Below are 14370 nucleotides of genomic sequence, written 5' to 3'. Positions count from 1 at the left end.
CGGGTTATCACCACACTAAATCTACAGTATGAGTGTGGAGCAAAGAAAAGAAGAAGAAAAATAAACGCAGAAAAGATCAAGGAAATGTTTTGTTCTGAGGACAGTGGGAGGATCTCATCAGCGGTCTGATGTGAAGACAGGTTCATTCATCTGTAATGCATAATTCTACAGAATGGTGCACAGTGATGATGGACTTCGACTGTTCATCTTTGCGTGATCTTTTTATTATTATTATTATTATTATTATTATTATTATTATTTAATATGTGCTATGTCTCTCCAGCCTAGGCATCACCGGATCGGCTCTGCACTAGGTGGAATCCAATCTCTCAGACAGATCCTTCAAGGTATTATGGAGGGGAGGTATTTCTGAAATTTACAACTGGAGTTCTTCAGGGGTCAGTTCTGGGTCCACTGTTTTTTGTTTTTTTTTCTATTTACACTACATTTCTGGGGCAGGTGACCGAGTCTCATGGCTTCTCATATGATTGCTATGCTGATGACACCCAGCTCTATTTGTCCTTCCAGCCTGATGATCCATCTGTTTCTGCACGAACCGCTGCTTGCCTGTCTGACATCTCAAACTGGACACTACCTTAAGCTCATCGTAAGCTTCTCGTCATCCCAGCCTGCCCCTCAATCAACCACAACCTCACTGTACAGCTCGGCTCAACCACACTCAAGCCAACCAGGACGGCCGGGAACCTTGGGGTGACTTTTGATGACAGCTTGAACTTTACAGACCACATCTCAACAACTGCACGGTCCTGTAGGTTCATCCTGTACAGCATCAAGAAAATCAGACCCTACATCACCAAACAGGCTACACAGTCCAGGCTCTTGTTATGTCAAAACTGGACTATCGCAACACACTACTCTCGGGCCTCCCAGCCAGCTAGATCAAACTCCTTCAGATGATTCAGAATGCAGCAGCGCGCCTCGTCTTGAACCAGCCCAAAAGAACCCATGTCAAACAACTCTTCATCTCCCTCCACTGGCTTCCTGAAGCCACCTGCAACAAATTCCCCTTGCTCACGTGCAAGACCTTGTCTGGAACAACACCCTCCTACCTCAACTCTCTCCTGAAGGCTTACGTTCCCTCATGCAATCTATGATCTGTTAACGACTGACGCTTAGTAGTGCCTACTCAGCTTGGCTCAAGGTCCCTTTCCAGAACCTTCACACTAAGTGTCCGTCAGTGGTGGAATGAACTTCTGACTTCAATCTGGACCGCAGAATCTGTCACTATCTTCAAAAAACAGCTAAAGCCTTAGAAAAACAAACAAAAAATAAAACTTACCCTGGCTCTTACACCTCTACTCTGTGCACTTTGCTTCTCTAGAACTCCATTATAAATCTTGTATGGTAGCACTACCTGTATTGTTCTCCGCTTGATATATCGCTTCGCTTATATTTCCTCATTTGTAAGTCGCTTTGGATAAAAGCGTCTGCTAAATGAATAAATGGAAACGAATGTAATAAATGTATATTAATCTGCGAGATGTAGTGTATGGGAGGTATAACATTATTCAAGTCTGCGGGTGTCCTCGTGAGCACGTTAAATCACGTGTCTGACCTCACAGCCACACAGACAGGGGCAGCTATGTCAATCTTTAAAAACACGTGTAAACAAAAACAAGACAATTATTAGAAAACTATTGGATTTTTGCATTGCATGCTTATGGTTCCTTTTACAGATTTAGGTATTTGTGGCGTTACTGAATTGAGTTACGAGTTTGTGTGTTTCTTCATGACACCACTAGAGGGCGATATTAACTTTCTTAATTAAAACGACGCCCCAGAATCTGAATTCAAAGTTATTAGTCTCTCTCTCTCTCTCTCTCTCTCTCTCTCTCTCTCTCGGATTTTTAATAGTAAAATGAAATAATAATACGGAATACTATTTAGTACAGTTTCAGATGCAGGTCTATTATATGCTTTCTTCACGTGCAGTAACATTTCAAGTGAAAACCACGCCCACCACACCAACCGATGGCCGTTGAATATTCATCTAATCGATATGAGGAGAGCTCGAATATGATTGGCCAGCTGTCTATTTCCTGTTGCTATGACAAAGGGTGGCAAAATAATATTAGCTATGTCTTATCTCACTCTCAGGTTGTAGATGAATGCAATAATATATACACTCTATGGCTAAAAGATTATGGACACCTAACCATCACACCCATATGTGCATTTTGAACATCCCATTCTGGCTGTAGTGCCCCCTTTGCTGTTATAATTGAACCCCAATTCCGAAAAAGTTGGGACAGTATGGAAAATGCACAAAACTCAACAACGAGTCCATTGAAAATTAAATTCCCCCTGTACTATATTGAAAGCACATTATTAACACGTTATTTGATGTTTTATTTTGTGAATTGAATTTATTTTTGAAAAGATACACTCAGTTCAGATCTGACGACTGCAACACACTGCAAAGTTAGGGCAGTCGACTGTTTATCACTGTGTAACATCAACTTTACTTTTCTTCTTTTTTAAATAAGACTTATTAAGCGTTTGGGTGCTGAGTGAAGACACCAGTTGGTTAGGTTTAGCATGAGGAATTCTCCCCATTCATCCATTATGCATTTCTTCAATTGCGCAACTGTACTCTCTGCTTACGCACCCATGCACTTGTTATCCAGGCAGAATGTGGTTTGGCGTTGTTCTGCTCTGGATGACAGCATATGTTGCTCCAAAATGTGTTCATATCTTTCTGTATTAATGCTGCCCTCACAGATGTGCAAGTTACCCATGCCATGGGCACTGACACATACCCATACCATGACAGACGCTGGCTTTTGGACCTGACGCTGATAACAGCTTGGATGGTCCTTATCCTCTTTGGCCCGGAGAACACGACGGCTGTTTTGTCCAAAAACAATTTCAAATGTTGACTCGTCAGACCATAAAACACGACTCCACTGTGCTACTGTCCATCTCAGATGAAACCGAGCCCAGAGAAGTGGGCGGTGCTTCTGGACAGTGTTGATGTGTGGCATCTGATCTGCATAGTAAAGCCTTAACTTGCATCTGTGGATGCAGCGGCGAATGGTGTCGTCTGACAAAGGTTTACCAAAGTATTCCTGAGCCCATGTCAGGATCTCCATTACAGACTCGTGACGGTTTTTAAGACAGTGACGTCTGAGGGATCGGAGATCACGCACATTCAGAAGTAGTTTTCGGCCTCGCCCTTTACGCACCGAGATTTGACCGGATTCCTTGAATCTTAATTATACTGTGCACTGTAGAAGGTGAAATGCCCAAAATCCTACCAATTTGTCTTTGGGGAATGTTCTCAAAGTGTTGGATTATTCGCTGACGCATCTGTTGGCAGATTGGCGAGCCTCGCCCCGTCCTTGCTCTTGAAGGACTTGGTCTTTTTTTGGAGGCTCCTTAAATACTATGATTAGACGATTACCTCACCTGTTTCACATCACCTTCTTATTTCAGCTTGTCACATCACTATTAGTCCTAAATTACCCCTGTCCCAACTTTTTTGGAATGTGTTGCATGCATCCATTTCAAAATAAATGTTTCTCTTCAAAAAAAAATTGATTCGGTGAAACATCAAACACCTTGTCTTTATACGTTTTTTTTGTTGTTTAAATACAAGTCAAAGTACATTTACAAATCACTCCTCTTTGTTTTTATTAGCTTGTTTCCATACTGTCCCAACGTTTCCAGAATTGTGGTTGCAAGCTCCATTCTTCTGGGAAGGCTTTCCACTAGATTTTGGAGCGTGACTGTGGGGATTTGTGATCATTCAGCTACAAGAGTATTAGTGAGATCAGGTACTGAGGAGGTCTGGGGTGCAGTCGGCGTTCCAGTTCATCCCAAAGGTGTTCAGTGGGGTTGAGGTCAGGGCTCTGTGCAGGACATCTCTACATCACCCTTGCAAACCATGTAAGTACCTTTAGTTCCAGTGTAGGGAAATCTTAAAGCTACAGCATACAACAAGATTCTATCTAATTGTGTGCTTCCAACACGCCCACATATGGGTGTGATAGTCAGGTGTCCAAATACATTTGGCCATATAGTGTATCTGTGGGTGTGGAAAGTATTCAAACCCTTTCACTTTTTATTGTATTATAATTTCAACTTAAAATTCAACAAATTAACTTTTTACCCATTTACATTTGACCCATTCACCCATTTTACCCATTACCCCACTAACGCTGTATTGACCGAATGACTACAGACCTGTTGCTTTGACATCTGTGGTCATGAAATCATTTGAGAGACTAGAGCCTTGCTGGAGCCCCTTCAGTTTGCTTATTAAGCAAACAGGTCAGTGGATGATGTAGTCAACATGGGACTGCATTACATCCTTCAACACTTCAACAGACCACGGACCTATACGAGTATCCTATTTGTGGACTTCAGATTGGCTTTCAATAGCATTATCCCAGATCTCCTCCTGTGTAAATGAACCCAGCTCTGTGTACCAACGACCATCTGTCAGTGGATCACCAGCTTTCTGAAAGACAGGCAGCAGCTAGTGAAGCTGGGGAAATTCACATCCAGCACCTAAAGCTTCTCCAGCATTTTCTTGGCTTTATGCTACGGGTTGTGGTCAAGGACCTCTCAGTATTTGGATATATTCATCATTCCCTCTATTCTGACCAGTCTGTCCATTCCTTAGCACTGAGAAACATCCCCATAGCATGATGCTTCCACCACCATGCTTCACCATAGAGACGGTATTAGCCAGTTGATGACCTGGATTTCACCAGATGTAGCACTTGGAGTTCAGCCCAAAAAGTTCAACTTAAAGTCAAACTTCTGTTTCAGAATGATGGAGCTCATGGTGCTCCTGGGCTGTTTAGCCTTACCAGATCTACTGTATGTCTTGATAAAATTTCACCACAGAGGTCTACCTTATCTATGTGAATAGTTGGTGTGAATAATAAACGGTGTTAATGTGAATAATAAACGGTGTTAATGTGAATAATAAACGGCGTTAATGTGAATAATAAACGGCGTTAATGTGAATAATAAACGGCGTTAATGTGAATAGTTAACGGCGTTAATGTGAATAATAAACGGCGTTAATGTGAATAATAAACGGCGTTAATGTGAATAATAAACGGCGTTAATGTGAATAGTTAACGGCGTTAATGTGAATAGTAAACGGCGTTAATGTGAATAGTAAACGGCGTTAATGTGAATATTAAACGGTGTTGATGTGAATAATAAACGGCGTTAATGTGAATAATAAACGGCGTTAATGTGAATAATAAACGGCGTTGATGTGAATAATAAACGGCGTTGATGTGAATAATAAACGGTGTTGGTGTGAATAATAAACGGCGTTAATGTGAATAATAAACGGTGTTAATGTGAATAATAAACGGTGTTAATGTGAATAATAAACGGCGTTAATGTGAATAATAAACGGCGTTAATGTGAATAATAAACGGCGTTAATGTGAATAGTAAACGGCGTTAATGTGAATAATAAACGGCGTTAATGTGAATATTAAACGGTGTTGATGTGAATAATAAACGGTGTTAATGTGAATAATAAACGGTGTTGGTGTGAATAATAAACGGTGTTAATGTGAATAATAAACGGTGTTAATGTGAATAATAAACGGTGTTGGTGTGAATAATAAACGGTGTTAATGTGAATAATAAACGGTGTTAATGTGAATAGTAAACGGTGTTAATGTGAATAATAAACGGTGTTAATGTGAATAATAAACGCCGTTAATGTGAATAATAAACGGCGTTAATGTGAATAGTTAACGGCGTTAATGTGAATAATAAACGGCGTTAATGTGAATAATAAACGGCGTTAATGTGAATAGTAAACGGCGTTAATGTGAATAGTAAACGGCGTTAATGTGAATAATAAACGGCGTTAATGTGAATAATAAACGGCGTTAATGTGAATAGTAAACGGCGTTAATGTGAATAATAAACGGCGTTAATGTGAATAATAAACGGCGTTAATGTGAATAATAAACGGCGTTAATGTGAATAATAAACGGCGTTAATGTGAATAATAAACGGCGTTAATGTGAATAATAAACGGCGTTAATGTGAATAATAAACGGCGTTAATGTGAATAATAAACGGCGTTAATGTGAATAGTTAACGGCGTTAATGTGAATAATAAACGGCGTTAATGTGAATAATAAACGGCGTTAATGTGAATAGTAAACGGCGTTAATGTGAATAGTAAACGGCGTTAATGTGAATAATAAACGGCGTTAATGTGAATAATAAACGGCGTTAATGTGAATAGTTAACGGCGTTAATGTGAATAATAAACGGCGTTAATGTGAATAGTAAACGGCGTTAATGTGAATAGTAAACGGCGTTAATGTGAATAGTAAACGGCGTTAATGTGAATAGTAAACGGCGTTAATGTGAATAATAAACGGCGTTAATGTGAATAGTAAACGGCGTTAATGTGAATAGTAAACGGCGTTAATGTGAATAATAAACGGCGTTAATGTGAATAATAAACGGCGTTAATGTGAATAATAAACGGCGTTAATGTGAATAATAAACGGCGTTAATGTGAATAATAAACGGCGTTAATGTGAATAATAAACGGCGTTAATGTGAATAATAAACGGCGTTAATGTGAATAATAAACGGCGTTAATGTGAATAATAAACGGCGTTAATGTGAATAGTTAACGGCGTTAATGTGAATAATAAACGGCGTTAATGTGAATAATAAACGGCGTTAATGTGAATAGTAAACGGCGTTAATGTGAATAGTAAACGGCGTTAATGTGAATAATAAACGGCGTTAATGTGAATAATAAACGGCGTTAATGTGAATAGTAAACGGCGTTAATGTGAATAATAAACGGCGTTAATGTGAATAATAAACGGCGTTAATGTGAATAATAAACGGCGTTAATGTGAATAGTAAACGGCGTTAATGTGAATAATAAACGGCGTTAATGTGAATAATAAACGGCGTTAATGTGAATAGTAAACGGCGTTAATGTGAATAGTAAACGGCGTTAATGTGAATAATAAACGGCGTTAATGTGAATAATAAACGGCGTTAATGTGAATAATAAACGGCGTTAATGTGAATAATAAACGGCGTTAATGTGAATAATAAACGGCGTTAATGTGAATAATAAACGGCGTTAATGTGAATAGTAAACGGCGTTAATGTGAATAGTAAACGGCGTTAATGTGAATAATAAACGGCGTTAATGTGAATAATAAACGGCGTTAATGTGAATAATAAACGGCGTTAATGTGAATAATAAACGGCGTTAATGTGAATAATAAACGGCGTTAATGTGAATAGTAAACGGCGTTAATGTGAATAATAAACGGCGTTAATGTGAATAATAAACGGCGTTAATGTGAATAATAAACGGCGTTAATGTGAATAATAAACGGCGTTAATGTGAATAGTAAACGGCGTTAATGTGAATAGTAAACGGCGTTAATGTGAATAGTAAACGGCGTTAATGTGAATAGTAAACGGCGTTAATGTGAATAGTAAACGGCGTTAATGTGAATAATAAACGGCGTTGGTGTGAATAGTAAACGGCGTTAATGTGAATAATAAACGGCGTTAATGTGAATAATAAACGGCGTTAATGTGAATAATAAACGGCGTTAATGTGAATAATAAACGGTGTTAATGTGAATAATAAACGGTGTTAATGTGAATAATAAACGGTGTTAATGTGAATAATAAACGGTGTTAATGTGAATAATAAACGGTGTTAATGTGAATAGTAAACGGTGTTAATGTGAATAATAAACGGTGTTAATGTGAATAATAAACGGTGTTAATGTGAATAATAAACGGTGTTAATGTGAATAGTAAACGGCGTTAATGTGAATAGTAAACGGCGTTAATGTGAATAATAAACGGCGTTGGTGTGAATAGTAAACGGCGTTAATGTGAATAATAAACGGCGTTAATGTGAATAATAAACGGCGTTAATGTGAATAATAAACGGTGTTAATGTGAATAATAAACGGTGTTAATGTGAATAATAAACGGTGTTAATGTGAATAATAAACGGTGTTAATGTGAATAATAAACGGTGTTAATGTGAATAGTAAACGGTGTTAATGTGAATAATAAACGGTGTTAATGTGAATAATAAACGGCGTTAATGTGAATAATAAACGGCGTTAATGTGAATAATAAACGGCGTTAATGTGAATAGTAAACGGCGTTAATGTGAATAGTAAACGGCGTTAATGTGAATAGTAAACGGCGTTAATGTGAATAATAAACGGTGTTAATGTGAATAATAAACGGTGTTAATGTGAATAATAAACGGCGTTGGTGTGAATAGTAAACGGCGTTAATGTGAATAATAAACGGCGTTAATGTGAATAATAAACGGCGTTAATGTGAATAATAAACGGCGTTAATGTGAATAATAAACGGCGTTAATGTGAATAATAAACGGCGTTAATGTGAATAATAAACGGTGTTAATGTGAATAATAAACGGTGTTAATGTGAATAGTAAACGGCGTTGATGTGAATAATAAACGGCATTGGTGTGAATAATAAACGGCGTTGGTGTGAATAATAAACGGTGTTAATGTGAATAGTAAACGGTGTTAATGTGAATAGTTAACGGCGTTAATGTGAATAATAAACGGCGTTAATGTGAATAGTAAACGGCGTTAATGTGAATAATAAACGGCGTTAATGTGAATAGTAAACGGCGTTGATGTGAATAATAAACGGCGTTGATGTGAATAATAAACGGCGTTGGTGTGAATAATAAACGGTGTTAATGTGAATAATAAACGGTGTTAGTGTGAATAATAAACGGCGTTAATGTGAATAATAAACGGCGTTAATGTGAATAATAAACGGCGTTAATGTGAATAATAAACGGCGTTGATGTGAATAATAAACGGCGTTAATGTGAATAATAAACGGTGTTGGTGTGAATAATAAACGGTGTTAATGTGAATAATAAACGGTGTTAATGTGAATAATAAACGGTGTTAATGTGAATAATAAACGGTGTTAGTGTGAATAATAAACGGTGTTAATGTGAATAATAAACGGTGTTAATGTGAATAATAAACGGTGTTAATGTGAATAATAAACGGTGTTGATGTGAATAATAAACGGTGTTAATGTGAATAATAAACGGTGTTGGTGTGAATAGTAAACGGTGTTGGTGTGAATAATAAACGGTGTTAGTGTGAATAATAAACGGTGTTAATGTGAATAATAAACGGTGTTAATGTGAATAATAAACGGTGTTAATGTGAATAGTAAACGGCGTTAATGTGAATAGTAAACGGCGTTAATGTGAATAATAAACGGCGTTGATGTGAATAATAAACGGCGTTGGTGTGAATAATAAACGGCGTTAATGTGAATAATAAACGGCGTTAATGTGAATAATAAACGGTGTTAATGTGAATAATAAACGGTGTTAATGTGAATAGTAAACGGTGTTGATGTGAATAATAAACGGTGTTGGTGTGAATAATAAACGGTGTTGGTGTGAATAATAAACGGCGTTAATGTGAATAATAAACGGTGTTGGTGTGAATAATAAACGGCGTTGATGTGAATAATAAACGGCGTTAATGTGAATAATAAACGGTGTTGGTGTGAATAATAAACGGCGTTAATGTGAATAATAAACGGTGTTGGTGTGAATAATAAACGGTGTTAATGTGAATAATAAACGGTGTTAATGTGAATAGTAAACGGTGTTAATGTGAATAATAAACGGTGTTAATGTGAATAATAAACGGTGTTAATGTGAATAGTAAACGGTGTTAATGTGAATAATAAACGGTGTTGGTGTGAATAATAAACGGTGTTGGTGTGAATAATAAACGGCGTTAATGTGAATAATAAACGGCGTTGATGTGAATAATAAACGGTGTTGATGTGAATAATAAACGGCGTTGGTGTGAATAATAAACGGCGTTGATGTGAATAATAAACGGTGTTGATGTGAATAATAAACGGTGTTAATGTGAATAGTAAACGGTGTTAATGTGAATAGTAAACGGTGTTAATGTGAATAATAAACGGTGTTGATGTGAATAATAAACGGTGTTGATGTGAATAATAAACGGTGTTAATGTGAATAATAAACGGTGTTAATGTGAATAATAAACGGTGTTAATGTGAATAATAAACGGTGTTAATGTGAATAGTAAACGGTGTTAATGTGAATAATAAACGGTGTTAATGTGAATAGTAAACGGTGTTGGTGTGAATAGTAAACGGTGTTAATGTGAATAATAAACGGTGTTGGTGTGAATAATAAACGGTGTTAATGTGAATAATAAACGGTGTTAATGTGAATAATAAACGGTGTTAATGTGAATAGTAAACGGTGTTAATGTGAATAATAAACGGCGTTAATGTGAATAATAAACGGCGTTAATGTGAATAGTAAACGGCGTTAATGTGAATAATAAACGGCGTTAATGTGAATAATAAACGGTGTTAATGTGAATAGTAAACGGTGTTAATGTGAATAATAAACGGTGTTAATGTGAATAATAAACGGTGTTAATGTGAATAATAAACTGTGTTGGTGTGAATAATAAACGGTGTTGGTGTGAATAATAAACGGTGTTGGTGTGAATAATAAACGGTGTTAATGTGAATAATAAACGGTGTTAATGTGAATAGTAAACGGTGTTAATGTGAATAATAAACGGTGTTGGTGTGAATAGTAAACGGTGTTAATGTGAATAGTAAACGGTGTTAATGTGAATAATAAACGGTGTTAATGTGAATAATAAACGGTGTTGGTGTGAATAATAAACGGTGTTGATGTGAATAATAAACGGTGTTGGTGTGAATAATAAACGGTGTTAATGTGAATAATAAACGGTGTTGGTGTGAATAGTAAACGGTGTTAATGTGAATAATAAACGGTGTTGGTGTGAATAATAAACGGTGTTAATGTGAATAATAAACGGTGTTAATGTGAATAATAAACGGTGTTAATGTGAATAATAAACGGTGTTAATGTGAATAATAAACGGTGTTAATGTGAATAATAAACGGTGTTAATGTGAATAATAAACGGTGTTGATGTGAATAATAAACGGTGTTAATGTGAATAATAAACGGTGTTGATGTGAATAGTAAACGGTGTTAATGTGAATAATAAACGGTGTTGGTGTGAATAGTAAACGGTGTTAATGTGAATAATAAACGGCGTTAATGTGAATAGTAAACGGCGTTAATGTGAATAGTAAACGGTGTTGGTGTGAATAATAAACGGCGTTGGTGTGAATAATAAACGGCGTTGGTGTGAATAATAAACGGCGTTGGTGTGAATAATAAACGGTGTTGGTGTGAATAATAAACGGTGTTAATGTGAATAATAAACGGTGTTAATGTGAATAATAAACGGTGTTGGTGTGAATAATAAACGGTGTTAATGTGAATAATAAACGGTGTTAATGTGAATAATAAACGGTGTTAATGTGAATAATAAACGGTGTTGGTGTGAATAGTAAACGGTGTTAATGTGAATAGTAAACGGTGTTAATGTGAATAATAAACGGTGTTAATGTGAATAATAAACGGTGTTAATGTGAATAATAAACGGTGTTAATGTGAATAATAAACGGTGTTAATGTGAATAATAAACGGCGTTGGTGTGAATAATAAACGGCGTTGGTGTGAATAATAAACGGCGTTGATGTGAATAATAAACGGCGTTGGTGTGAATAATAAACGGTGTTAATGTGAATAATAAACGGTGTTGATGTGAATAATAAACGGTGTTGGTGTGAATAGTAAACGGTGTTAATGTGAATAATAAACGGTGTTGGTGTGAATAGTAAACGGTGTTAATGTGAATAATAAACGGTGTTAATGTGAATAATAAACGGTGTTAATGTGAATAATAAACGGTGTTGATGTGAATAATAAACGGTGTTAATGTGAATAGTAAACGGTGTTGATGTGAATAATAAACGGTGTTAATGTGAATAATAAACGGCGTTGATGTGAATAATAAACGGTGTTAATGTGAATAATAAACGGTGTTAATGTGAATAATAAACGGTGTTAATGTGAATAGTAAACGGTGTTGGTGTGAATAATAAACGGTGTTGGTGTGAATAATAAACGGCGTTAATGTGAATAATAAACGGTGTTAATGTGAATAATAAACGGTGTTAATGTGAATAATAAACGGCGTTAATGTGAATAATAAACGGCGTTAATGTGAATAATAAACGGTGTTAATGTGAATAGTAAACGGTGTTAATGTGAATAATAAACGGTGTTAATGTGAATAATAAACGGTGTTAATGTGAATAATAAACTGTGTTGGTGTGAATAATAAACGGTGTTGGTGTGAATAATAAACGGTGTTGGTGTGAATAATAAACGGTGTTAATGTGAATAATAAACGGTGTTGATGTGAATAGTAAACGGTGTTAATGTGAATAATAAACGGTGTTGGTGTGAATAGTAAACGGTGTTAATGTGAATAGTAAACGGTGTTAATGTGAATAATAAACGGTGTTAATGTGAATAATAAACGGTGTTGGTGTGAATAATAAACGGTGTTGATGTGAATAATAAACGGTGTTGGTGTGAATAATAAACGGTGTTAATGTGAATAATAAACGGTGTTGGTGTGAATAGTAAACGGTGTTAATGTGAATAATAAACGGTGTTGGTGTGAATAATAAACGGTGTTAATGTGAATAATAAACGGTGTTAATGTGAATAATAAACGGTGTTAATGTGAATAATAAACGGTGTTAATGTGAATAATAAACGGTGTTAATGTGAATAATAAACGGTGTTAATGTGAATAATAAACGGTGTTGATGTGAATAATAAACGGTGTTAATGTGAATAATAAACGGTGTTGATGTGAATAGTAAACGGTGTTAATGTGAATAATAAACGGTGTTGGTGTGAATAGTAAACGGTGTTAATGTGAATAATAAACGGCGTTAATGTGAATAGTAAACGGCGTTAATGTGAATAGTAAACGGTGTTGGTGTGAATAATAAACGGCGTTGGTGTGAATAATAAACGGCGTTGGTGTGAATAATAAACGGCGTTGGTGTGAATAATAAACGGTGTTGGTGTGAATAATAAACGGTGTTAATGTGAATAATAAACGGTGTTAATGTGAATAATAAACGGTGTTGGTGTGAATAATAAACGGTGTTAATGTGAATAATAAACGGTGTTAATGTGAATAATAAACGGTGTTAATGTGAATAATAAACGGTGTTGGTGTGAATAGTAAACGGTGTTAATGTGAATAGTAAACGGTGTTAATGTGAATAATAAACGGTGTTAATGTGAATAATAAACGGTGTTAATGTGAATAATAAACGGTGTTAATGTGAATAATAAACGGTGTTAATGTGAATAATAAACGGCGTTGGTGTGAATAATAAACGGCGTTGGTGTGAATAATAAACGGCGTTGATGTGAATAATAAACGGCGTTGGTGTGAATAATAAACGGTGTTAATGTGAATAATAAACGGTGTTGATGTGAATAATAAACGGTGTTGGTGTGAATAGTAAACGGTGTTAATGTGAATAATAAACGGTGTTGGTGTGAATAGTAAACGGTGTTAATGTGAATAATAAACGGTGTTAATGTGAATAATAAACGGTGTTAATGTGAATAATAAACGGTGTTGATGTGAATAATAAACGGTGTTAATGTGAATAGTAAACGGTGTTGATGTGAATAATAAACGGTGTTAATGTGAATAATAAACGGCGTTGATGTGAATAATAAACGGTGTTAATGTGAATAATAAACGGTGTTAATGTGAATAATAAACGGTGTTAATGTGAATAGTAAACGGTGTTGATGTGAATAATAAACGGTGTTGATGTGAATAATAAACGGTGTTAATGTGAATAATAAACGGTGTTAATGTGAATAATAAACGGTGTTGATGTGAATAATAAACGGTGTTGGTGTGAATAGTAAACGGTGTTAATGTGAATAATAAACGGTGTTGGTGTGAATAGTAAACGGTGTTAATGTGAATAATAAACGGTGTTGATGTGAATAATAAACGGCGTTGGTGTGAATAATAAACGGTGTTGGTGTGAATAATAAACGGTGTTAATGTGAATAATAAACGGTGTTAATGTGAATAGTAAACGGTGTTAATGTGAATAATAAACGGTGTTAATGTGAATAGTAAACGGTGTTGATGTGAATAATAAACGGTGTTAATGTGAATAATAAACGGTGTTAATGTGAATAGTAAACGGTGTTAATGTGAATAATAAACGGTGTTAATGTGAATAATAAACGGTGTTAATGTGAATAATAAACGGTGTTAATGTGAATAATAAACGGTGTTAATGTGAATAATAAACGGTGTTAATGTGAATAATAAACGGTGTTAATGTGAA

The sequence above is a fragment of the Ictalurus punctatus genome, chromosome 19, assembly GCF_001660625.3.
Source record: "Ictalurus punctatus breed USDA103 chromosome 19, Coco_2.0, whole genome shotgun sequence".
In the NCBI taxonomy this organism is placed as follows: domain Eukaryota; kingdom Metazoa; phylum Chordata; class Actinopteri; order Siluriformes; family Ictaluridae; genus Ictalurus; species Ictalurus punctatus.
Note: the sequence above shows the minus strand (reverse complement) of the source record.